Source organism: Gallus gallus, chromosome 12, assembly GCF_016699485.2.
Source record: "Gallus gallus isolate bGalGal1 chromosome 12, bGalGal1.mat.broiler.GRCg7b, whole genome shotgun sequence".
In the NCBI taxonomy this organism is placed as follows: domain Eukaryota; kingdom Metazoa; phylum Chordata; class Aves; order Galliformes; family Phasianidae; genus Gallus; species Gallus gallus.
Genome location: NC_052543.1, coordinates 4,383,308 through 4,409,077, shown reverse-complemented (window position 1 = coordinate 4,409,077; position 25,770 = coordinate 4,383,308). Strand labels below are relative to the sequence as shown.

Genomic DNA, 25,770 nt, shown 5'->3' with positions numbered 1-25,770 from the left:
TCCACTCTCCTGCTTTTTTTCCTCTTCATAAGCACAACTTGGCAAATGCATGTGCTCTCTGATAAGATTAAAAAATGTTACGCATCTGTTCCTCTAGGTTATTGTTTGGAGGAGTTTATTACCCCTTTCTAAACAGAATGTTACGTGTGTTTCTGATGGATGATGTGTAATGCTAGCAGTCAAAATGCCTAATTCCACAACATAATTATAATGAATCTTATTAATTCCCCTCCAAAATAAAATAAATGAGCCAGTCTCTCCTTTTCCAGTGGCTGACCTGGGAGTTTTAGTGATTCTTATGTTTCTAACTTGAGTTCTGGAACTGAATGTGAGAGATGTGAGTGTCCTGGAAACCTTTGCAAATATCATCAATTAGTGACAGGCTGTCAATATTTCTACTCATGGTTAGGTCTGTTTCTTGTGTACTAGACTATTTGAAGTGTCAAATGGGATTCATGGTGAGAACATCTAAGCACAGTTTTCATTTATTGTCATGTGTTTTTTTTTGTTTGTTTGTTTTGTTTTTTTTTTTTTTTGGTAGAAAATATCCTGAGTTCACTTCAGATTAAGGAATCATTTGGACACCAATAAAACCTTAAGTTTCACTAAGCTACCTCTTTGATGAAAGATATCACAGGCTTTTCACTAATGTTGCTGAATGTCCCTCCCTATGGAAAACTGTCCTGCAGCTAGGTACACCCATGACCACTATCTGTGGTAAGGAATGGCAGTTCCCACTAAGTAGCAAGTGAAATCACATTTTGGACAAGGTCACCACAAATATCCTTAATGTCTTTTTCCACTAAGAAGTACAGTTTCAATTTTGACACTCTGCTTAGCATCCTTTACTTTGCCATCATATCAATCAACTGCCTTTAGGTAAGAAATTTGGAACTGGAGATACTTAATTCTATTTCTCCTTCAGAGATATTTAATTCTATTTCCCCTTCTCTGACATACATGCAAGCATGATGGGAAAACAAATGTGGTAAGATGATAGTTTCAAAGAAATATCATCAAGGTTGATAGTGTTTTTACTGGATGTCAGGAGCTTGTGAATTCCTCCCCAGGTCCCTTCGCACTTGGAGATATGAAATAAATAAGCCGACAGGTAAGAAATGTTTTAAGCAAAGTAAACTGTTGGAAAATTAGACTGCAAGAACAGTACCAGAGAAAAAGAAAAGAGAAAAAAGAAAAAAAAAGAAAAGATAAACTCAGTGTGACCTATCTGAGGGTTGCAAGTAAAAGCAAGGGAACATTAAAGAACTTAGAATTACTGTAGTAAGAAAATATCGTGGAGGAGGAGGAGGAGACAAGATGTAATAACATATTATATGGTACTGACAGTCGCTGTCATTTGAAACAATACCAATCATAAGCTTTCTACCTGAAGATGTTTTAAAAATGCACAGGTCATGTCTGTATTTGTGGTACTTTCTGTATCATACTTGTAAAGAAGCTGTCCTGACAACTGCGCTTGAACAATGTTCCTCAAGCAAAGGAGAAATGCCAAGAGTATGCAAGCTCTTACCTGTCCATGAGGATGGCATCCTTCTAATTGCACTGATGTGGAAATGATGCTTTTTATTCAGGTGCTTCAGCAGTACATGGATTCCCTTGAGAGATGATTCTTAGCATGTCCTGGAAAAAATATAGAGCCATGCAATTAGATAGCACTAACAGGTTAGAGAAATATACTTTCTAAATGCAGTGTATTTTGAGTCTTTTGCAGAGCTGGTGATGATATTCTGATTTAGGTGTGATAAGATACATGAGATTTGATTAAAATAAATGCTTTTCCATTAAAATATAAATGCTGAAATCAAAATTTGAACTTTTTCAAATCTTTCAGAGAAAAGCAGCAGGCCATCTACTATTCACATTGATGGATTTATTTAGTTGGTTTGTTGTTTTTTTTTTTTTTTTTAAGTAGATTATGTAACTTTCTATCTTGTAAGTGTTGACAGGAGTACAACACAAAGATAAGAAAACTAGTCATGCTTTACTCATTGCATTTTGTACAATCAAGTGTCCAACAAACAATCTGTCATTCGAAATCCATTACAAAATCCCATTTTAAACTTAAATCACTGAGCTATTAGTGCTTAATGATATAGGCTGAACCACTTTAGAAAAGGAGACAGTCCATGATTTATTTCAGGCAGGACAAGTTTTTGGACATTTTGCCTTCAAAAGAACTCATTCCCTAGGATCTAGACTGTCAGCTCAAAAACAGTTGGCTTTGTTTTTCTCCAGTCACACAAATTCATACAAGCAAAATGTGAATTGTGTACATGCCAGCAAGGGATCAAGACTACTTACAGCCCTTGAAACCGAGTGCTTTGAGCCAGCCTCAGCAACCCTTCAGGCCCCGTGCTTGTCATGGGCATTGAGCGTACTGAGCATGTATCTGTACGGCTGCTCTTAGCTTACATTCTACAATAAGCTGAAAGATATATGATGAATAACAGCAGGTAGTAAAATGGAGAATTAGTCAAAATCACACCCAGTGAGATGTTCATAGCAACCTTTTTTTGTTGTTGTTGTTTTTTTTTGTTTTTTAAATTAGAACAGTTTCCTGATTAACTTCTCAATAGGATTGCTTGTTGATACCTTACTAGGAATGAAAACATTCTAAACTCTAGGGAATGCTATGCCACTAAACATAAAAATAACGCAGATTTACTAACAAAACTTCAGTAGTAAACCCATCTCCCAGCCAACAGGTAACTTGGTAACAAATTTGGCCTTTATAGGAGAAGATAAGAGTTGAAACAGTTTAAGTTCTGCGCTCTGAAAAGAAGTTGAGTTGTGGAGTTTCCCACAGTGTATCAGACATGGGTGATGTGTGTTCACAACACTAGAGAGAGAAGAGCTACTTTAATGTTGTCCTTGTGGATCACTTTATAGTATTGGTTGCAGTGTGCAGGGTGAGAGCCAAGATCCTCTGCATGCACACACACAAGAACAACACACAAAACTGACTAAATTACAGTTCATGTAGTCTGCATTCATAAATGATAAGTAACTTCCTGCCAAAATGAAGTTAATATCAGAATTACTCAATGCTGTTTGCAATGAGCAGAAGGAAGTGACTGAGCTAGACTAGTCAGTTTTGCCTCTGCTCATGTCTTTGATATATCTAAGGCACCCTCACCAAGGGCCAGTAGAGGGAAACAGACCCAAACCTGTGATCAAAAACTTCAGTGAGAGCACAGGCATGGCTTTGAGGGCCCTCCTATCAGCAGATGAGGCTGCTTTCCAATTTCTGGTTGGCTGTTTGGGAGGTTGATAGGCATCCTGTCACTTTTGGCACTCCTTCCATCTCATTTTGTTATGGAGAATTGAGTGGGATAATAGCAAGAGGGCTGAATCATCTCTCTCCCTGTATACTCAGACCATGTGGTTAGGGGAGTAGTGGGAGGGATACAATGATTTAGTCCATGTAACAGGTATATGCACTTAGCTAGGGGTCTTTGATGGTTCTGGGCAAGCATGGTCCTCACAGCAGGCTCTAGCTAGTACAGAGTAAGTATAGTAACTCCGTGGAGTTTGGCTGAAGGGCAGCATATTTCCATTAAAACTTAAGTGGATATTTAGCTCTGATCCAGTACTGCAGTCTTTCAAGCAGGATACTCCATTTCACAAAAGAGAATTCTCTCTGGCACAGGTAGAATGCAGCAGCATGGAAGGGTTTGATTTCTAGAGGGGTGTCTGCTGCTAGCATGGGAGTAAAAACAAAGCCGGGAAGAACCAACAGGTATTAAAAGAGGCTTTCTGCTGAGTCTTTGTAGAAGCTCAGGAGAAAATGAATGTACCTTTTGGAAGTGTAGAGAGCCCCATAAGAAACTGGGAAGTGCCACATATATGAGGGGTGCTCCAAAAGTAACACCTCCTATTTTATGATGGCTCACAATGTCAGTGGTGGATATTGGTGATATGGCAGAAGAGGTTGAACCTTCCCGCCAATATTCCATTACATTTTATTGTTGTGTGACAGATAGCAGCAAAGGGGCAGTCTGACAAACTGGCACTTGACATGGAAGTACAAATGAAGCAGAAGTGTGTCGTTGAATTCCTCCATGTGGTAAAAATTGCACCCATTGGCATTCATCAAAGTTTGCTAAATATTTGTGGTAACAAAACAGTGGATGTGAGTACAGTGAGGTGGTGGGTGGTGCCTTTCAGCAGCAGCAATAGCAATGTGAGAGATAAGTCAGGTTTCCAAGAGCCATGCAGAGTTGTCACCTCCACTTGTGCAGATTTTCATGAGTGCAGCATGAACATTCTTGTTCATCACTGGCAAAAGTGTAAAGTGTAATGGTTGTGACTATGATGAAAAATAGAGTTTTGTAGCTGATAATTTGTTCTATCAAAAAGTGTTATTGTACTCTTTGTATCTGCTGTACTTTCCATGGAAAGAAATAGGAGGCATTACTTTGAGGGCAACCTATGTATATAGTACATAGTCAAAATCTTAAATACTATAAGAACTGCCCAAAAGAATGCTCTTAACCTTTGGTAGCATGAAAACAACAGATGAGGAAAGCAAATGCCTATTTGCATACATATTGTAGATTATAGTAACATACCCCAGTAGGAAGGCTTTATAATAGAAGTTCTGATTTACTTGTGCCGGATACTTCTAAGGAGTCCTGTAAAGACTTTTCTATGACATACTGAAGCACAATCATTCTCTGATCACAAATAGTAACTTGATTATTCTTGAAGATATGGGGCTCTATAATTCAGCTACAGGTGGCTCTGTTGACAAATTAAACATTGCCAGTTGGCCATTATAATGCTATGACTTATCTATGTCCTTTGTCTACGACTGCCATAGAATCTCAGGCTCTGTGCTGTGCTTTTGCTGTATCTGTTTCTACTCCTCTTTCAGATCAATTTCCAGCCTATTTAAGTTTATTCTAAATGAAAGCTATCATCACAGTTTACCAATGTTTATGTGTTATTTTGGAACACTGATAATTTTTGCTAAATTAAATTGTTATACAGCATATGAAAGGCTGTGCCTGCTGAAGAAGATAGTTTGAAAAAACCACCCCTTTTCTTGAATGATGTTTTGATGAAAGACGTACTAACACTGTGCAAATGTCATTTTTGTACAGAAATATCCCTTTATTACTGTTTGTTGTAGCAGAAGAGGCCTAAACACATGAATAAGGCAAAGCATGCTGGGAGACAATATCTTTTATTAGACCAGATGATGCATCTGGAAAGGAGTCAAGGACTACTTCTGATTCAGACCTGAAGCAAAAGCTGCATGGCTCGAAACCTGACTTGTTTACTAGTAATAGCATCTGGTATAATAAAATTTATTGCCTTTTCTTCTAAACCTTGCCTAGATTTTTATTTTGCAATTTGCAATGACTTGCTGCTTTGAATTCTTATCATTTTTTTTTATTTCAAGATAATAGACATTTTTAAAAAGCCAAATTCAAAATCTGAAGATTTAGTCCTACTTACAAATATAGCCATTGAAGTCTCATTGTCTTTCAGAACTTAAAATCCAACTCCTTCTCCTTTCACCTCATTACCTGATGTTTTAGTAGTAGAATCTCTAATAACATCTTAGACAAATCTTCACTGGCCCTCAGTCTGGTAAAGAATCCTAAGGGTCTAGCCTGTAGCTAACAGTATTAGCTCTGTTAAAAGTGCTGACTTCATCAATGTGTAGATGGGATGACCCTCACTCACCTAGAAGGAACATTCTTATTCCAGATCAGAGCAGCCATGGAGTTCTACAAAAAGCAAAATGGACAGTAAGACCTTTGAACATAGTGACCCAAGTTTACCCATAGTTACTGATAGTTGTTCCACTATCAGCAGTGTAACAGAAAGTCAGTCAGACCTTTTGAATCAGAGAATGATGATGGAAGAATGTTGGAGGAGCTTTAAAGAAAAACAACTCAAAACCAAAAAACAAAAAAAACCTATCAGGCCTGTTTAATTCTACAAACTTTCTTAAACTTACCACTTACTGAGAGAGTTTGCTGACATGTTATTGTATAATGGACTTGTAACACAGTGGTGGGATGCTGCGTTTGAAACGATGAGATGCTGCATGGTAATGAAAGGATGCTTTTGCCTTGGTAGGGGACTGTTTATGTAATGGTGAGAAGACAGAGACACTATTTGCTTAATAGTAGGGTGCTGCTTGTATACTGATATAACTGTTTTGACAATGGAAGAGAATGCAGAGTGCTGGCAAGATTTAAGAAAGCCCAGCTGCCAAATGACTTTGTTTTTGTTCTCATTCTTTTTACTGAGGCATGGAGTGAGAAGGTCTAACCTTTTGTTCCCATTGCATTTTTTACATTTTATGTTGTTTTGTATTATGTTTAACAAACTGTTGGCATCTGGAGTCACAGCAGTACTTGGCCCTGAAGCATTGTTTCCATTACAGCTTAGACCCCCTTCTTTGCCTTTTTATTTAAACAACACCCTAATTCTGCATCTGTCTGTGCAATAGCTTAGTCTCATGAAACTACAATCACCATGTCCTACCCAGTTTTCTGGACGTTTAATTTATTTTGCCATGTGCATAATGCTTTGAAAAGATGTTTATGATAATGTCTCACAGTTTTCCATTGGTTTTTGCTTTTTCAAAGACTGATTCAGAAATTACTTCAATGTATATTGAATCATAGAAGAATTAGAGTTGGAAGGAATCTCTGAAGATCATGCAGTTCCAAACTCTGCTATGAGCAGGGATACTTTCCCCTAGATCAGACTGCTGGCTGGCTAGATGAAAACCTCACAATAGATTTCTATTTGGCCTACTTTGGTATGATATATAATGGTCAGATTCTGTTCCTTAGGCTAAGTTTAGCTATGCTTTATAGCCATACACTGTAGAGATGGCAAACTGAGGCACCAAGGAATTAAAGACAGCAGAGTCCCCATCTCTTAGTTCTTGTTCAAATTTTTATTTGTATGACCATTTGTCTTTCACAGGTAGGTCAGGTTACATTTGAGTTCTGCCTCAATAGAAATAACAGAAAAAAAACAGTCTTATGTGACTCCAACAAATATGACATCAATCTTTTCTTGCTACCTCTTAGTTAACAGAGGAAACAACTCCTGCTTGCCCTTTTAAAATAAACTCTTTGTCTTAGATCTATGTCTGGATCTTTAAGTAGCATGGCTTAAGGAGTCAGTGAACTATGAAACTACACAGTCTGAAGTAATTCTGTGATCACATACTTAAAGACCAGGATCCTGGAGAGGAACATGATAAAGAAGTGTTGGAATTGCATAAGTTTAAGCATGGGGGAAAAAGTGTTATGGGCACAGATGGAAAGGCAGAAGAATCATTGAATGGAATCATAGGGACATTTACATTGGAAAAAGACCCTCACGATTACAAAGTCCAACATTTTGGACTTTTTTCCCCTGGGCAGCCTGCTCCATATTTGACTGGTCTCTCCATAAAGAAATTCTTCCTGATATTCGATCTAAAACCACTCTGGTACAACTTGAGACTGTTTTCTCATGTCCCATCACTTGTTATATGAGAAAAGGGAGCAACACCCTTTTTGCTGTACTCCTTTTGGGGAGTTGTAGAGAGCAATGAGGTCTCCCCTCAGCTACCTCTTCTTTAGACTAAACAACCCCAGTTCCTTCAGTTGCTTCTAGTACATCATTTTCGAGTCCTTCACAGGCTTCATTGCTTGTCTCTGCACACGCTTGAAAAACTCAATATCATTCTGGTAGTATAAGACCCAAACCTGAGCACAATGTTTGAGATTTGATCTAAGCATACCACATACAAGGAGACAATCACTTCCCAATCCTGCTGACCATACTATTTCTGATGTAGACCAGGATGCTGGAACTGTCTGCCACCAAGCATACAGCCCTGTGATGTGTCACATTCCATACAGGATCAGCTCTTCATTAACCTATGCTGGCTGCCAAACTGTGAGGGATATGACAACAGCTAGCTGCTGGGTACGTTGCAGGGATACCCGGGTCCATGCGCCAGTTTCTCACCCAGGAGGGCAAGATCCCCTTGGCTTTATATATACTCTCATCTAACATGTAACTGTGCACTCCTGCAGATCTGAGATACAAAGGTCCAGAAAGGACTGCTTTCCATGCATGAATCAGAACTCTTCCTCAGTTTCCTACAGAACCCCCAGAATGATTCAAAGAGTAAAGTGAGTAAAGCAGTTTTGTTAATTGAGAAGATGTATGGTTCATATTACTTGGATTGTTTTCCTCTTTCCTGGGATGGTGTAGCGGTCAGAAAGACCTAGTCATTAGTATGAAGTGGCTGAATTACTCCTGCCCATTTGTTCCCTTGGAAGCTGTAAGTTCTTATGCCCTTTACATTGGCATAAGTTGATGCATAACTTCTTTATTCACTGCAGACAGAGCTAGAGTCAGATTTTAATAATAAATTAAGCATTTTGATTTCCCCCAAATGCTAACAGCAAGAGTAGTTTTTACATTTTCTTAGTTGGACTGATGAACACATGTTTTACAGCCCAAAGTAAATCACATTTGTTCTAAATACAAGTAAGTAGTGCAGAGGTTAGACAGTATAATGCTCACAGACTGGAAATGGTGACACAGTCAGAGTAAACTAGAATAAATGAGAGCAAAGTGCAAATAGACCTCAAAGTAATGTGCTTAGCACTGCTAGATAGTAACACCAAAGATACAGGTCTTTTCAAAGGATAAACCACTGTGCATGTTTCCCCACAAAAACAACTCTCAAAATCTTACTGTTTCTTTCTTTTTTCTACATTCTTCCTCCCACCCCCCAGCTACATTTTGTGAATAGTTATGAATTCATTTTAGAAATTCATAATATGTTCCTCTAATTGCACCTGTAGTTCCAGAATCTCTCACAGTTTCCTAGAGGCAACTTTATAGTGTGGTAAATCCATCTTCTCCTCCACTATCATATATTACTCTTGAGAGCTTTGATATTTACTCTCTTTGAGTAGGCACAAATCACTGCAAAAAACAAAAATTATACCGAGGCTTTTTCACATGTTGTGTTAGGAAGCACAGGTGATACCATGCAGTTACAACAATACTGCTTATCTTATTGAACTTTTCAAAGCAGGTAATACATTTTGGGGTTTACTTTTTTTTTTTTTTTTTTTAAAGTAGGGGAATACTTATAAACACAAACTATATTATTCTTCTTCCTGTTTCTTTCATTATTCTTTTTCTGTAGGGTAAAACTCATCATCTTTTTTCCTCCAGAATGAAATGCAGGTGAGCAAAGAGCACTTTGTTACGAGCACTTTGTTACCTTTTGGTACATAAATAGCTGCCCTTTTTTCAGATCTCCTAGGGCTTTAAGAATAGAATTTCACTCTCAAATTGGTACTGACAGAAATTAAATGATAAATTCAGTTGAAAATACTTTTTTTCCAATGAAGAAAATACTGTAATCTTGATCTATTTTAGTGCCTATTGGTTCTGATCTGCTCACACTAGAATATCTGCCCGACATACTTACTCTCACATCTAATCAGTTGCATGTGTAGAAACACAATCCAACCAAACAAAAAAAAAACAAAAAACACCAAAGAAAATCAAGCTGAAACAGGGATCATGAATAACAAAAGCAACAACTGCAAAGAAAAATATTCTCTAATTGTGTCATTGTCATTTGTAAGTATTATGAAATTGCACCTTATAGCAATCATCTTTAGTTTGATGTAGGAATTTTTTTCTGGGTTTTTTTTTTTTTTTTTTTTTTTGAGCTGATGAGTTAGGAGTATTTTTTCTGAAATAATGACAGATGGCAAACAAATGAGGGATAAACTAACCTGCTAAATATTATGACATGAAATTTAGCATTTAAATTCCCATCTGGAATGCCTCTACACTCAGATAGTCTTCTGGGGTTTGGGTGTGGATTTACTTGAAGTGCTGCACATTTCTGAGTCTGTAATGTAATTTCAAGTCCCAGGCAATATGCTGAGGCACACGCGATTGCTCAACTGATACCAAAACCTTAGGGACCACAGAAGGTAGCAATTACATACTCTCACAGGGTGCTCAATGCCTGGGGGCTTTAGACAATATTATTGCAGAAACCTGCACAGTACACTGCTTAATAGCCATTTCCTGAAAGCCAATAGCACCGATATTGTTATCATATACTGATTTCAGCTCACCCTGAAATTTCATGACTTACTGCTCCCTTTTTCGTTACTGTGAGCAACTTAGATACAATTTATAACAACACAAATCCTGGTTACTCTTCCAATAAATCCATTATCTTCCAAGCTAATCTAATCAACATGTATATTGATGTATATGCTCTACTCCAAATGGCTTCACAGCAATCATAAATACATAGTCAACACAACTGCTGAATTATTCTAAGGTATGCCAGTGGTAACATGCAAAAACAACAGATTCCACTTCTTCAAAGGAAATGCAAATCATTTGTAAATACATTTATTTAATATATTAATCTGACAACTTCTTACTATCATTACCAATATCCAGGGTGCTATATCTTTAGATTTCAATCATTTAAATACTATTTTATATATCAAAACTATATTTCATGATCTGAAAGCCCCATTTGTGACTTTCTCTGGGTAACACAGTATGTTCAGACTTATTCATCCTATTTTTTTTTTTTGCTGGTTTTTAATTTTTAATGCTGCTGCATTATATTTAACGCACACACACGTGGATGCATATGCTCATAGCGTGCATCTCACTAGTGCTTGGCTTAGCCAGATTTCCCTTCTTTGTTTTAATTAAAAAACAAAAAACAAAACAAAACAAAACCCACTATAGTGGTCCAAAATGCATTTACTGTTATCTACTAGCAAAAATCCCAAACCCACTAGCGTGTAGCTTAGGAAAAAGATGTGATTTAATACCTAACTTACTTGAATTAGATTGGACTTGACCTTCTATTCGCATTTTGGATTTACAGGGGAACATATCTGCACTTTTTCTATTGTCATGCTTTGTACAGAGAAATCTAAGTTATTTTGCTAAGCATCACATCTATTCAGAGCACTGTACCTACATTAACTGACAAACTCACAAAGATGTTCAGTGACAATTTTTATTTTCTTTTTAAGATGTTAAACCAGTTTTTAAAATGCATTTCAAAACCCATTTTACCATGATTATCACATTATCAGCCAGCATTATATTGATATGCAAATGATAGTCAGATTTTTGTTACAGCAGTACCTTCATTTTGGTATTTTGTGCATACATTTTAATCATACTTGGAAATTCTTGAAGGTGTTTGTGGCTTCCAGTCTCTCCTTAGTACTTCTGTGACATTACTCATGACAGTATTTTCACTGTGCTCAAAGACAGACAAAAGAAAGATAAAGAATATATATCTGAGCCTGAGACCAGAGTTCTAACCGCTTACACAACTGCCACTGAAAAGAGACAATCATTTGCACAATCCCTTTCTTAACACCAGATCTAGTGAATGCCACTCCTGGTTCTGATGTCTGTTTTTTACTAGGTTAAAACTGACTCAAATTTTTCTGTTTATCTTTTCATCTTAGTATATCTTTCCTCCTCCCACCACCCCCAATCTCCCCAACTCCTCTCCCTCAGTTGCAGTTTCCCACACAGCAGCTGGTGTAAAACACAGCTGTATTGTCTTTAATGACAACAGAGAATCCCCTGGGGCCAAATCTTTCCCACACTGACTACTGAGGCAAGTACTTGTCCTTAGGTTTCCTAATATAGGTCTGATTTGTAGATAAATAAACAAATGGAATATACTGTCTCCACAATATACTGTGGAATAAAATCAGGGTGATAGAGACAGTATACTTGGGGACTTAATGGAAGACTTCTTCATATTATAGAGACCAAACACCTGAGGAATATAACTGCAGGAAGAATTATGGCTATGTGTTGCACGTGAGGCTAATTATCAGTGGCAGCTCTCAGTTCTGCTAGCTTTCTGCCATCAATCAATGGAGAGGCTTGGACAAACCAATTAATATGACCGCATCTGGAATATTGTGTCAACTTCTGGGCCTCTCAGTTCAAGGACAGGGAACTGCTTGAGAGAGTCCAGCAGAGCCACAAAGACGTTTAAGGGAGTGGAGCATCTCCCTCACGAGGAAAGGCCGAGGGAGCTGGGTCACTTGGAGAAGAGGATACTGAGGGGTGACCTCATAAATGCTTATAAATATGTAAAGAGTGAGCATCAGCAGGATGAAGCCAGGCTCTTCTAAGTGACATCCAGTGACAGGACAAGGGGTAATGGGTGCAAGCTGGAACATAGGAGGTTCCACATAAATATGAGTAAAAAGTTCTTCACAGTGGGGGTAACAGAACACTGGAACAGACTGCCCAGAGAGGTTGTGGGTTCTCATCGGGAGACATTCAAAACCTCTAGTATGCATTCCAATGTGACCTAGTCTAGGTGTTCCTGTTCCAGCAGGGGGATTGGACTAGATGATCTTTTGAGGTCCCTTCCAAACCCTGACACTGTGATTCTGTGACTCAGTTTTCAGAGCTGTGAAATAGAGATTTCATACCTGTTCACCTTCCTCACAAGGAATTACAGGGAATTCCTCAGTTTCCAAAAGTGCTTTAAGATGTAAAGATATCCTACAAAGTATTAATTATTGTAGATAGTGTAGATAGTGATAATACAATCATCACTTTCTAGAGGAAACTTCACTACATTACTACACTCCTGCAAAACAACCTGCCAAATGTCCTGTCCCTGTTGTCTCTGAGACAAGCCTCTGCCATAAATTTTTCCAGAGCTCCTATGAAGAATGACTCTGAGTCAGTTCATTGCTGTGTTCAACAGCACTCTTGAAACCACTCTAGCACACCGCATAATGCCTGCTGAGTTTTGAGAGCCCTTGTTTATTCCCATGAGATAATTGTGATTTTTATATCTATTTCAAGAACCTCATTTGTGAATATCAAAGCAGTGCTAACTACTGTGATTTAGATTCTCTCCTAGTTAAATCCTCTGACTTCAAGGAAACTGTGTCAAGTTACAGCTGATGAGCTCTATGCCCCATTTAATCAGAAACTTTTTGAGAAATTGTTCCATAAAGGTGAACATCTCTGTAAGCAGAAAGTGGGTAAAAAGCTCATGTACTACTTTACTTAGACACAAGCATTGAAATCTTTTTTGCTTAGACCTGAAAGGCTTGTTCATCTCTTTCTGTTTGAAGGGAAGGGCTATTCTCAAAAATAAAATGATCCGGATGGTACCAGCAGGACCTTACTTGTCACTGTGATATTCAACAAGTCCTCCCTACCTGCTTTGTTTTCCTTCCATGACTATAACAGGAGATGATGTGAAACTCAGTTAACCCATAGAGAATGTCTAGAGACTTTTAACTAGAAGAATATTGTAAACAGCTACTTAAAACACATCCTATACTAAAATCTGAGTAGCACTGATTAGCTGTTGCTGTACTACAAAGAACAGATGTAACACTAGCTGATTATGCAATGCTATGTTCATCTTTCAGTGGGTCTCAGAAGACTTTTAAAAGTTAAATTAGTCACATTTTCATTTAAATCGCGTATTTATCCAGCAAGCCCACCATAGAATAATGTTTATACGAATTCTAAATCAGAGACTTAATCGTTAACTTCTTTATACATGTAACTGAAACTTCATTAATACGTAAGTGGAAGCACTGCAAGCCAAAGTGACCTCCAAAATATATAAATGAAGATGGAAAGTTAACCCTTTCACAGAATAGCGATGTTTTCATCCACTGATTCTAAACAGGATACAATCCTTTTTTTACACCAAAAACAGCTATGCCTGAAATAGGATGGGGGACAAAGGGAAAAGGACAGGTTTGGCAGTTAGCTCAGTATGATCAAGATGCTGCTACCTAGACAAGACACATGAGATGCCAAGCCGTTCAAGGGAAGTAGTGCTTCCTGAGGGACATGATGGTACTAAGCCTTGTATTTCCAGTTCAACCATAAGCACTCTCTAAGAACAGGAGGAGAATATAAGTGACCTCCTGGTTTAAGAATCATCTATAATTTCTGATTTGTTACTTGCATTAGTAAGGCATTTCAAAGTCTAACTATAGACAGTAACAAAAAGGTAGCTTTAAAATCTACCTTCTGCTATTCTCCACAGTTGCCCCTTGCTTACATGAAGAAAATGCACATTTGTTCTCTCAGCTTATTTTCATACCCATCTGTCATTTTATTTGTGTATCATCCTCCCTCCCAGTTCTCTCTTTTTCCAAGAATTTCCAAGTCCTAGTCCATAAGGCTTGCTCCTGCATGGAAGCCAAACCGTATTGTCACGTCTTTTTAGTTGTTGTTGATTATGTTAAATGGCACGAGATTCATCATGACTTACATGAACAAGACAGCTTCTCTTGAAGTCACTCCATAGCTCAAGCTAGAGATGTACATGTGGCAAGAATAAGATTAAACCTCAGAACTCAAGTATCTTGAGGGGCAAGAGCAAGAACGTAAGAACTTGAAGAGCTGTTTGCTATTAGAGTCCCTCATTTTCCCATTAGAAGCTAACTAAAATGGATCTCAAGTTTGAGTGAACTAGAGTGCATTTGTAGTCCTGTTAACAGTGAGATCAGGGAAGCCCCACTGTGCACTTCCACAGACTGCTCTACAGTCGTTACTGGACTGAAGTTGTTCTGTCTGCAGTTTCAGTCTTCACAGCACACGACAAGAATGACAAAGGCTACACTGAATGACCTCCATGACCCCTGTTTTTTTCAGCATCATTTGGAAGCAATCACATTAAAATAAGCCTTATTGGTATCCTAGCTCATTATCTGTTTATGTTTTGAAATTAATTCAGCCTAGAAATAGAAAATCTTAATATAGGATTTTTGAATTAACCAACTTGCAAGCAAAACAGGCTTTTATGCCTGGGTCACCAGATCTTTCAGGCCCTCTGCTCTCCAAAAATAAAGCCTCTCAACTATCCCTAGCGCTGCTAGATGCTCAACTCCTGGTAGTCTAATCTTCAGCAAATCTCTTCTGGGCAGAAGCTCCTTTGCCTCTTCCTTGCTCTTACAGTCTGGTAATTTGGTGAGTATTTTATATGCTAAAGTCCATTCAGAAAACCTTCTTTCTTGCAGCCCAAATCTTTGTACATCTGCATTGCTGTTTATCTCTTCATATTTGCTTGCTGACACAGCAGCCAATAGTTAGTTCTCTTAGTCTGTATATTCCTTTGTTACAGGAGAATTATTAGAAACATATTAACATGTAGAGTAGGCTCACTACCTGAGCACTGATTTTAGGAAAGTTGTGGCAAATGAATTTTTACAAGATATGCACTGGGCTTTTACTGAACGCATCATGCAATTGTAGCACTAATTTCTGCTTTCCTGCTTTTGCTTTCAGTACTGCAGCACAACAAACCTTTTCCTGCCTCTTCTGCACGTGGTGGAAATGATAGGCCAGTAGTCTTCCCTACAGCTTCACTACTGTGACATTTTCAGTCCTATTGCTAACAGCATTTAATACATTTAAAAAAAGACGTGGCCATTTCTTTAAAGAGCAACAGTGTTTGAGATATATTAGGAGCATATAATGTTGAAGATGAAAATGATCATAATTGGAAGATTCTTCTAGAAGTTGTTTACAGATTTACTACATAGCTACTCTGTACATTTAGTCTGCAGAACATCAGTGCTGATTGATGAAATCCAGTCTGCTTTGTGTCAAAGATTGCATGAAGCATGCAGTACCTGAAATATATCGAGATTAGATGATACAGTACAAAATAAGGTACTGTTTCTGTCCCTTCATAAGTTTCTTATTGAAAGCTTGAGACCCAAGGGTGGATTTTCCTTTGCTTCATTCTCATATACAAAACTATGACCAACAGCAGCACAATTCTTAAAAATCTTCCCTGCACACATTTTCAAGAGCACTGAATTATGTATCAGTTTACGAGGAGCTAATTGTCAATGGCATGACTCAAGAATGTAAGAGCTGCTAAAGCAGCTGAGTCTGCTCCTAAAGCACTTCGGACAGCCTGTCCAAGAGAAGGCCACGTAGATGCTCACACTGACACAGCGGTAAGAGTGTCACAGCCTGGCATGGGCTTCAAAAATAGCTAAGATACAGATTAAAAAGGCAGAAAATATTCTATGAGCATTAGAACACAGCTTAAATTTTGAAGCTGTACAAACAGCTCATTCCTCCACTATTCACTCCTCATAGGAGCCACACAGTGCTGTGATTTGTCACACTCAGAGGAGGTGCATCCCTGTCATCCCCTATAATTTTATCTGGGCAGTTTCAGCCCCTTTTTCTGTAGTGACATTTCCCCCCTCCTAGTTCAGCTGGGGTCACAATTAACAAAATACCTTACAAACTGAACCAGACTACAGGGAAATAAGCCAGGATAGCCATGCTTCACATTAAATCTCTTGTAGCTGGGTTGTGACTTAAGGAATTCAGGAAGACACACTTCCGTAATTTTTTTCCCCTAAAGAAAATGAGTTCTTCATTAGGGTTAAACATTTTTTTCCTCTTTTTTTTTTTTTTTTTTTTTTTTTAATTCCCTGCCCCCAGATTGGCTCATCCATCACTAGAATCAATATGAATGCAAAGATTTTGGAGGATTTGTTGTCATGGAAACCACTTCTGCTCTCTGATATCCCTTAAAGGCTTTCCAGACCTTTTCTTGCCTTTTAAATTACTATTCTGTCCTACATTCTGAACACACTGTATTTTAATTTCACATTGTAAACTTGATTTGAAAGCAAACTGTTCACAATCACAGCAAAAGCAACTGCCAAAAGATAAAACAGTCCCTGCTGAAGACAAAAGTAGCTGCCTGAGTGCAGTACCAACTGCAGTCCCAAAATGGCTGCTTAAGAAAGCAAGCCTAAAAGCTCTTTCCCTCAGAAGGCTCAGTAAGCAAGTTATGAGTTCTCTGAGATAGGCTTTATGTTTCTCTCTTCTCTCTAAGTTCCTCTTCTCTCTCTGGAGCTCCTTTGTTACCCAGAGAATGGCTTATTTTGTGATTAAGGCAGTAAGGCATGAAATTAGGATCCAGACCAGTTAGAGTTACTCACATAAATAAAGTCTGCAGGATGGAATCTTTAGAGTCCCTTCTCCTATTTTTTGCAATATACTAGTCAGGTCATTTCACTTTTTGCTAGCTTGCCTGTACAGAACATGGAGATAGTAATCCTCACAGTTGCCTATCTAACATGCTGAGGGCTGAGATGCTGCAGAAGACACTAAAATCAGAAAGAACTCCTTATATAACCATCAACCTGTCATTACTTGCAATGAATTCATAACCAGCTGTTCATATTCCAGTTTCATTGTATCATGAGGAGACGATACAAAACTCTTTTTTTTCTTCCATTTTTGTTCCAGTTAAGGAAGTACCATTCCTAGAATGCCCAAGAAGTTTAAGAGTATGGTTCCTATTCAGAGTAATGTAATCTATTCTCTTAGCTTCATGGATAGTTACAAAAACATCTAATGAGGAACCTCACTTGAAAGTAATGTAGTGCAAGAGAGCAAGAAGAACACATAACACAAACAGGCAGGTTATAGTGGCCCAGAGATTTCAGTTGACAGGGAGACTGCGACAGGAGTTTGGGGGGGAGTGGGGAGGATTGGGGGGATTGATATTTCCACTTGTTTTGAGGGTATTTTTTTGTCCTTTTCCCCACCATGCTAAACAATTGCTTTCACTTAGTGTAACTTTCTGTCTGTTGATGTTCATTTTCATCACCAATGCTTTTAGTAAAAAGAAGTGTCTTCCAAAATGGTGCTATATGAAGCACTATGGATATGGAGGGATCTTATCTGCTTACAGACTTTGCAAAGCATTTCAGGGCCACATACCTGCACTGGTTTGGGTCACACTAGTTTTATCTGACCCACACAGCACATTTTATTTGCTTTTTAAGCACCCTTACCAAACAGAATCTACCTAAAACTTCTACTTGAAAAATTTGAAAAGAAAATTCAACAAGATGAATTTTCCAAAATTCAATCCCTCTAACTTTGGGAGTAGAGGGAATATTGATTTACTGAATATATATATTCATATATATATATAATAGATTTTGCAAGTAGTTTTAGAATGAACAAAATGCCAACAAATAGATAATCTGTTTAAAATGTGTTCTTTTTCTGTCCCAGACGTAGTAAGGTCACAGTTAAGCAGAACTGCTCCTAGAGGTGACGAGGAACTCAAGCAGAGGCTAGTATATCTATTCCAGACAATACCATCTGCCTAGAGGTAGAATCTGTTCCAGGAGAAATCGGTGGTTCAATTCCCCCTACTGCTCTACTAGTAGCTATCCCAACTGCTGACCTGAAGTTGGCCCCTTTTGCAACAGCCACATCATGACACTTTCCCAAACTTACTTTGTATTATAGTCTGTAGAGAAAGTTCCCTATCGTGTCTAAAACTTTAATAATTGCAGATTAGGTGATGATGCCTGATCATTAGCTGCCTGAGAACTGATGTGCTGTGGCTTAAGGACCCTATTCTGTGTCCTCATTTATAGAGCTCTAACGTAGTCACAATTCCCCTACTACTGAAAAATAAGAAGAATCCACCCTAGGACCCATAGAGGTTTATTGACAATGTGACTTTGGAGAATGCTTCAACTCTAGATCATTATCTTTTAAATAGTTGAAATCAGAAATCTAGTTATACTGTTAATCCTCTAACTTAATATTTAAGGAGAAAGAAACAAGCCTCAATTAGCAAGTCAGCAACAAAAGTCCCCCCCCCCGTCCCCCCCCCCCCCCCTCCTTTGTTTTCCCCCTTTTTCAATTAGTGAGACATTAGTTTCAAATGCCTTTCCATGGCCTCATGTTCAGTACTTGTTGACCTTTGGAGAGTGCTTCTTAAGGGGTAGTAATTTTGCACTGAAGGAAAATGGGTTTGGTTATTTCACTCTGTAAATTATATAAGATGAAAAAACATTCACTCTGCTTGCATTTCTTATAAACTTACTGATTGATTGATAAGTGACAACATGGAACATTCTAAAGTACTGGTAAGAAAATTTTAAAAAGAAAAAAAGAAGATCCTAGGAAGGGGAAAAAATTATAGCAGAAAATGCAAAAAGATAATTCTCCAAATAGAAGACAAAGTCTGTTCCAGTTATTTTTGTAAAGGATTGATTGCAATTTGCATCCTGCTCAACTAGCATCTGCCATCAGCATCGCTCAGTAGTCCTTTTATTTACTTTGTATTTTGCCTGTGAATGTTTCTTGATGACATTTCCTTCCCAAATCTTTGCACAGTGATCATTCATCCTTCTTCTTAATCCTGAACATACCTTGCTACATACAATCTGTGGCTGATTTTCCAACCACCACACAATTAGGAGCCCAGGTCACCTAGCCGGGGCTGTTATGTTGGCACCTCAGGATGCTGGGATAGAGTACAATTCATAAATTGTATTCATCAGGGAATACATTTGGGATGTGGGGGTTCTGTGATGCAGGATAGCATCTTGCATTATCCTCTGTGATGGAGGAAAAGAAGAGAAAAAAATTTTTGAATCACAGTTTGCTTCTCCTCATTTTATACTAAGCTTGCAGAGATACATCTGGAGATATCAGAGAACAAAACACTGTTGTAAGACAGCCTGCCAAAAATACCCCTTAAATCCTTCATGGTGAAGGGGACATTATTAAATGGAAACTGCACTAACACACTCATGCAAACAAACAAAAGTACAGATTTTGAGTGAAAGTGATGTTTTCTTTTTCCATTCACCATCGTCAAGCAATAGCATTCCCACAGTGACTTAAATTGTCAGGAAACTGTCTCTTTGTTTGGCAAACAGGGACAGAAAAGCATCATCCTGCCAATAGCTCCGCTGTTCCTGTGCAGTGTTTTTTTAAACTCTTCTTGATTCCATACATAATTAGATACAGATGATGTTTGTGTTTATTCAGTTGCCTTTTAGTCCTGCTCAAAGTATTTTGATAACTGACATAGGAATTTTCATATTTTATCAGCCATTTACCATCAGTTTCAAAGTGAACCTGTAGCTTATTTTCCCATAACCCTCAACATGAGGTGTAATGTGCAGAAAGTTCTTTTGTCCACTTCTATTTTCTCCGAGGCCAAAGAACTCTACTTGGAGAACAACACCTGAGAACCTCCACAGATTTATCTTGAGAAATATTCCACTAAAAATTTATACCACCTTGAAATTACTGTCAAGAAAACCAGTCTGTGTAAATCAGCAGGTGCTAGAACAGTCCTTAATCTGTAGAATAGAACGATACCCTTGAAACATTTGCAACGCTGGCTACAAACTAGAGAGATGGAGTTGAATTTAGGTAAATACTGCTCACAAGTGGTTATCCAAAGAGCCTACCTGTGAAAAGCCTGCTGCACTCCATTAAAAGGCAATGAGGAAAAGTACTGATAGCTGGAACACAGTCTAGAACTAATTGCAATTATTTACAGTCAGGTAACGACCTAGCTGTTTGTATTTATTTTAAATGGTAGCTGAATACGTGAACAATTCTGATATCTTACACATTTAAATGATATCTGCTGGTGGGCAAACGTGTTTTTTCTTCATAAGAAAGAGTATAGGAGATAAAAGCAGGTCAGAAAGGGGGGAATACGCAGTATTAGGAAGAATAACTGTCAGTATGATAGCAGGGGTTTTGCTAATGTAAGCAGCATATTGTGTCAAAAGAAGATAGCAGAAATCTGTGCGCAAGCCTGCAGGTTCAGCTGACTACAAGCATATGTAGTTGCAAATTCAATTTAACTATAGCTAGAAAGCTAAGCTAGGTTTTGGAATACCGAGTGTTTATGGACAGAAAGATTCAAAAGGACAGAACAAACTGCACCTTAATGGGAAATGACACTGTGGTGTAAGTTTTCCATTAGCATTAATGAGATTCACATGTCTAATTCTACATGCACCAAGACAGTACAGGTGAAGAAACAAACAGTACTCATAACTGGTTTTCCTAGTAGCAATAAAAAAAGAAGAAAAAGAACATTGCTAAGCCTCCTATAAGACACAGAAGCCTCCCTTATCCAAAATTTTCTTAAATAAAGAAAATCAATTATCCAGCATAGTTAGGTCTCTGGAAAGTATAGCATTGAAAATAAATTTAGTTTGTGTTTCAAGACATATATTTTAAACTACATTTGTTTTAAATTATGTACTAGAAGTAAGTACCACTTGTCAACTCTTGTGTCAACTCAGCTGCAAACAGGAGTGGTAAAGAAGTAATTGCAAAAGAACTTGCATTCTGCCCTGAGCAATGGCTTACATCTTTACTAGAACATAGACATAGATAGCAACTGGAATAATCACTATTTAGCACAGCCAACTAACTCTTCTGGCCATACTTAAGGAAAGCACAAAAATGCCATGAGTAAGTCTTACAGGTTTCTGAATCAACCTGTCTTTCAGACACAGTTGTTTTCTAAGGGTAGAGACGTGCTTGGTTAGCATGTTTTTTTATTTGATCTCCTGGAAATCACATGCACATCTAGAGACAAATTGATACTACTATTCATAGCATATAAAATGTTTCTCTGCTTTGCAGAGATGAAAGCTTGAACTTTTATTTCTACACATTCCTGAACATCCTCTCCAGTCTAGCCTATATACCTCTCCACACCTCAATAGATGGTTCAGGCACAAGTATTTAAGGAGCAAATAAGGGGTGAATGTGCCGGTTGGTGTTCCCTTTAGTGTCAGTCATTACTATATGTGACTAATTAGTGTTAGCAGCTGAATATGGTTTAGGTTAATGAGCCATTGTGTGAGAAGCAGCTTTCCAGTTTGTTGGGCTGATGAATTAATCACCACTACTTGAAGCTCATTTTTTGCATTGGAAGGCTGCCTGGATATCTGGATAGCTGTTCTGCATCATGTCGTGGCTCCAAACTACAGCCCAGGAATAGACATATACATGTGAACTACTGATAAACACCAGCTCACACCTATCAAACACAACAAAAATTCTCACTCAAGCTATCTTTCTAGAAAACTTCTGAAATTGCCACGTAAGGCTCAGCAGCATAGATTCAAATTTGGTATAGTATTCTTTCCAGTAATTCTTTTTCATGTCATCCCCTACTTTTCTCCCCATTAATTCTATCCCTTTCTCCTGTTCCATTCCTTTTCCAGTGGAAAAGAAAAACAAACCAGAACACAATAACAACAAAAACATCAAATACTTCAAATAGTTCTAGTTTTCATCTCCTTTTGTATAAGTTGAGAAAGTGAACACTGGATAACTGATAGGGATGTTATAATACAAAAAATGTCATGGAGTTGGACATAAGTCTTGTATTTTGAAGGGAAAGAAAATAGAAAACTATCATAGGTGTTCAAACTTTGTGGAAAAAAAAAACTATTAAATCTGTAATAAGCTGAAAGATGTGAAAAGCTTTCAGGCTGGGCAGAGGAACCTAAGAATTCATTAATAGATTTCTAACTGAAATTGAATTTCATCTTTCCCAAGAGGCTTCCTCCTCCTTCAAACTCATTTATTTCTACCTGTCACTAACCTCCTTCATAATAGCTCATGATCATCATCCAGTTAGCAAAACAGACCTAGACAGACCCAGTCAGCTAGTGTACTGAATAGACTTATACTGAATACGTTAGTTAACAGTGCTTCTGAAATATCAGGGATACCAACAAACATCCTGCACGTTCCCGGACTACAAAAAGGCAAAACAACAGCTGCAAGCAGAGCTGCTGCCTTCCTTCAAGCATACAGATCTCATGCTCAACAAACACAGAAGGATAGTAAGCTTTAATTATGTGAATGCAGGTGAATACATCTATGAGAGCCTTTAATTTCAAAGAGAGAAACATTTTTTTTTATTCCTCCTTGCAATAAGTCAATGAGTTTATATATGATCAAAACCATTCACTTTCTGAGGTTCCTTGTTTATACCTAGCCTACCAACATAGGCACATAGAGTGTGATCACCAGAGGCTTATTCTCAGCATTTGTGAGCCAGCATGGATACATTATGAGCATCTACAACATTACTCAGAAGAATTTCTGGAGTTTCTGGATTTTGCTGTTGCAGAACACAGAAAAATCTCAAAAAAGATGGAACAAAAACAAATTGTGCAAATTGCGTTGCTTTCAATTATATATGAACTTAACTGAAACTACCTAGTTTCTGTATAGTTATACTAGAAAGATCTTTCATTTTAGTAAAGCCTCTACTAAAAAGTCTTGTGTATAACTCTTACCTTTCTCTTTCTTCTGTTACAGAGAGACAACACGCAAAGCATCGGGGCATGGCAAAGTCCACTTGGCACCTAAGAGCCAGAAGCCCACGGGAATATTACAGCCAGCATGACAAATCCTCAGAACCCAGCTCCACAGTACTCCAGGAGGCAGACTTACGGATGGAAGCCAGGCTCAATCAAGAGATCAGGTTGTCAGGTGAGTTCAAAGTGATGAAACACATGGGCTTATAAGTAGAGATCAATTAGCCTATTAGCTGGCATAGACGTGGCTGTGACTAAACCAGAGACTAGTACTACTACAAACTACAGCTCCCATCCCTACACTGAGTTTAAATGAGACTCCTGGTCCCATGGGCAAAGGATGTATGTGGAGGCTCCATTTGGGGCTGATCAGGGCCATTAAGGCTCAGGAAATAGCATCTCTTTTTCTTTCTCTACCTGGCTCAAGAAAAAAAAAATATTGTAAATCTGTTAATTAAGTCAGAGTAAAATCTAAATGTTACTTTACATTAATCATAGAACCATAGAATAACCTGAGTTGGGATGGACCCATAAGGATCATCAAGTCCAACTCCTGGCTCCACACAGGACCACCCAGAAATCAGATTATATGTTTGAGAGCATTGTTCAGACACTTCTTGAACTCCTGCAAGCTCAGTGCCATTACCACTTCCCTGGGGAGGCTGTTCCACTGCCTGACCCCATTCTTGGTGAAGAACCTTCTCCTGATATTCAACCTGAGCCTCCCCAATTGTAGCTGTCATGCCATTTGCTTAGGTTCTATCACTGGTCACCAGAGAGAGGATGTATGATATAATGTGTGATATAACATATGATATAATTCCAAAATGAAATTTTCTAATATGGGAACATTGTATTTGCTGGCTTGACAACTACTTAGAGACAGGCAGTGAAAAATGGTATTTTCTGTAGTAGACCAAGGAGGGTACAGGAAAATGTTCCAACAGAAGTTACATTGGAAAATCAGCTAAAATGAAAAAAAAGATACTTGAAAAATTTGTGTCTGAAACTGGTGTTAAATCCTACTGTTCCTTAAGGACTGTAAACTGTGAAGGGACAAGGGTTTTTTTGTTTTGTTTTAGTTTTATAATATATTGTTCAAGTTGCCACAAGATGAACTTGAACTGAACTTTCAGCAACTCTAGGGTACTTTAAGAGACATCGTAATATATGCTGAACTTTGGATGGGGTCAGAGATAATAGAATCAATGCTGCCTGGGGCAAGGCTGTTTTTCGTGGCATGAAACAATCATTCTTATAGTTTCCATTTTTCAGTACAATTTTCTCTTCTTCCATAAAGGCTCTCATGAACACATTCAGGCTCTGAGCAAAGTCATGAAATAGAGTTACAGAGGGCAGGATTTCATATTAAGTAAGTGACCTTTGTTCTCTAAGAGCAGGATGTGCATTTCCTGGAAGCAGCCATGACAATTGCAAAGGCAGATTCCATCACTTAAAATACTAAAGGCAGTAGGCTGTTATTCATGCATCTGTAGATCATTTGCTCTGTAGTGGTTTTTATTTGTTTGTTTTTGTTTTCATACCATCTGGGGATCACGGAAATCACACAGAAAGAAAGAATTGACCTTGTGTCTGTCATGGCAGCCCAGTTTTGAATTCATCCACACCAAAGCTATTTCTTTTCTCTGTCATAAATGTAGCAAAGGGTATTCAAGTTGCTACTTTATCTCTAAAAACGATTGAGACAAATGATGGAATTGATCTGACTAAATGACAGGATCATAGAATACCCCAAGTTGGAAGGGAGCTACAAGGATCATCAAGTCCAACTCTTGGATCCATACAGGACCACCCAAAATTCAAAACCTGTGTCTGAGAGCATTGTCCAAATGCTTCTTGAACTCCAGCAACTCTGTGCCATGACCCTTGCTCTGAGGAGCCTGTTTCAGTGTCCGACCACTCTCTGGTCAAGAATCTTTTCCTAACACTCAACCTGACCCTCCTCTGATGCAGCTCCATGACATTCCCTCAAGTCATCACTGTCACCAGAGATCAGCACTGCCCCTCTGCTCCCCTCACGATGAGCCATCTCATCGGTCTCCATAAGGCCTCCCTCTCTCAGCTTCATCTTCTCTGGGCTCAACAGAACAAGGGACTTCAGCAACTCCTTCTACATCTGGTCTTCCAGACTCTTCAACATCTTTGTAGCTCTCCTTTGGATGCTGTCAAATAGCTTTATGTTCTTCTTATGTTGTAGCACCCAAACCTGCACACGGTGCTTGAGGTGAGGCTGAACAGCACAGAGCAGAGCAGAACAATGTAGGTATCTCCATGCAAACAAGCCACTCAGGATCCTTACACTTACAGTCAGTGAAAACCGAGTCTAAGTGGTCGTTGGAGTCCAGGCGGTAATTCATACCACTGTAATTCATATCCAAAATAGGCTCTCTGAAAGCCTGTCCTGAAAAGACCATTTACTCCTTGCAAGGAAAGCTTCATTCAGTATCTCAAATAAAAAAATTCATTTTATAAAGTTGAGACACATCTTACTCAAGCAGTCTGATTCAGATAA

General features: G+C 38.3%; 1 long non-coding RNA gene across 1 annotated transcript in view; it reads left to right on the top strand.

Annotated features, from left to right (window-relative positions):
* The window catches only part of LOC121106649, a 112,657-nt gene that overhangs the window by 11,833 nt on the left and 75,054 nt on the right, over positions 1-25,770 (top strand). The window contains exon 2 of the long non-coding RNA XR_005839380.2: positions 23,239-23,412. This is a non-coding gene — a long non-coding RNA (uncharacterized LOC121106649). The remainder of the gene's footprint in view (positions 1-23,238; positions 23,413-25,770) is intronic.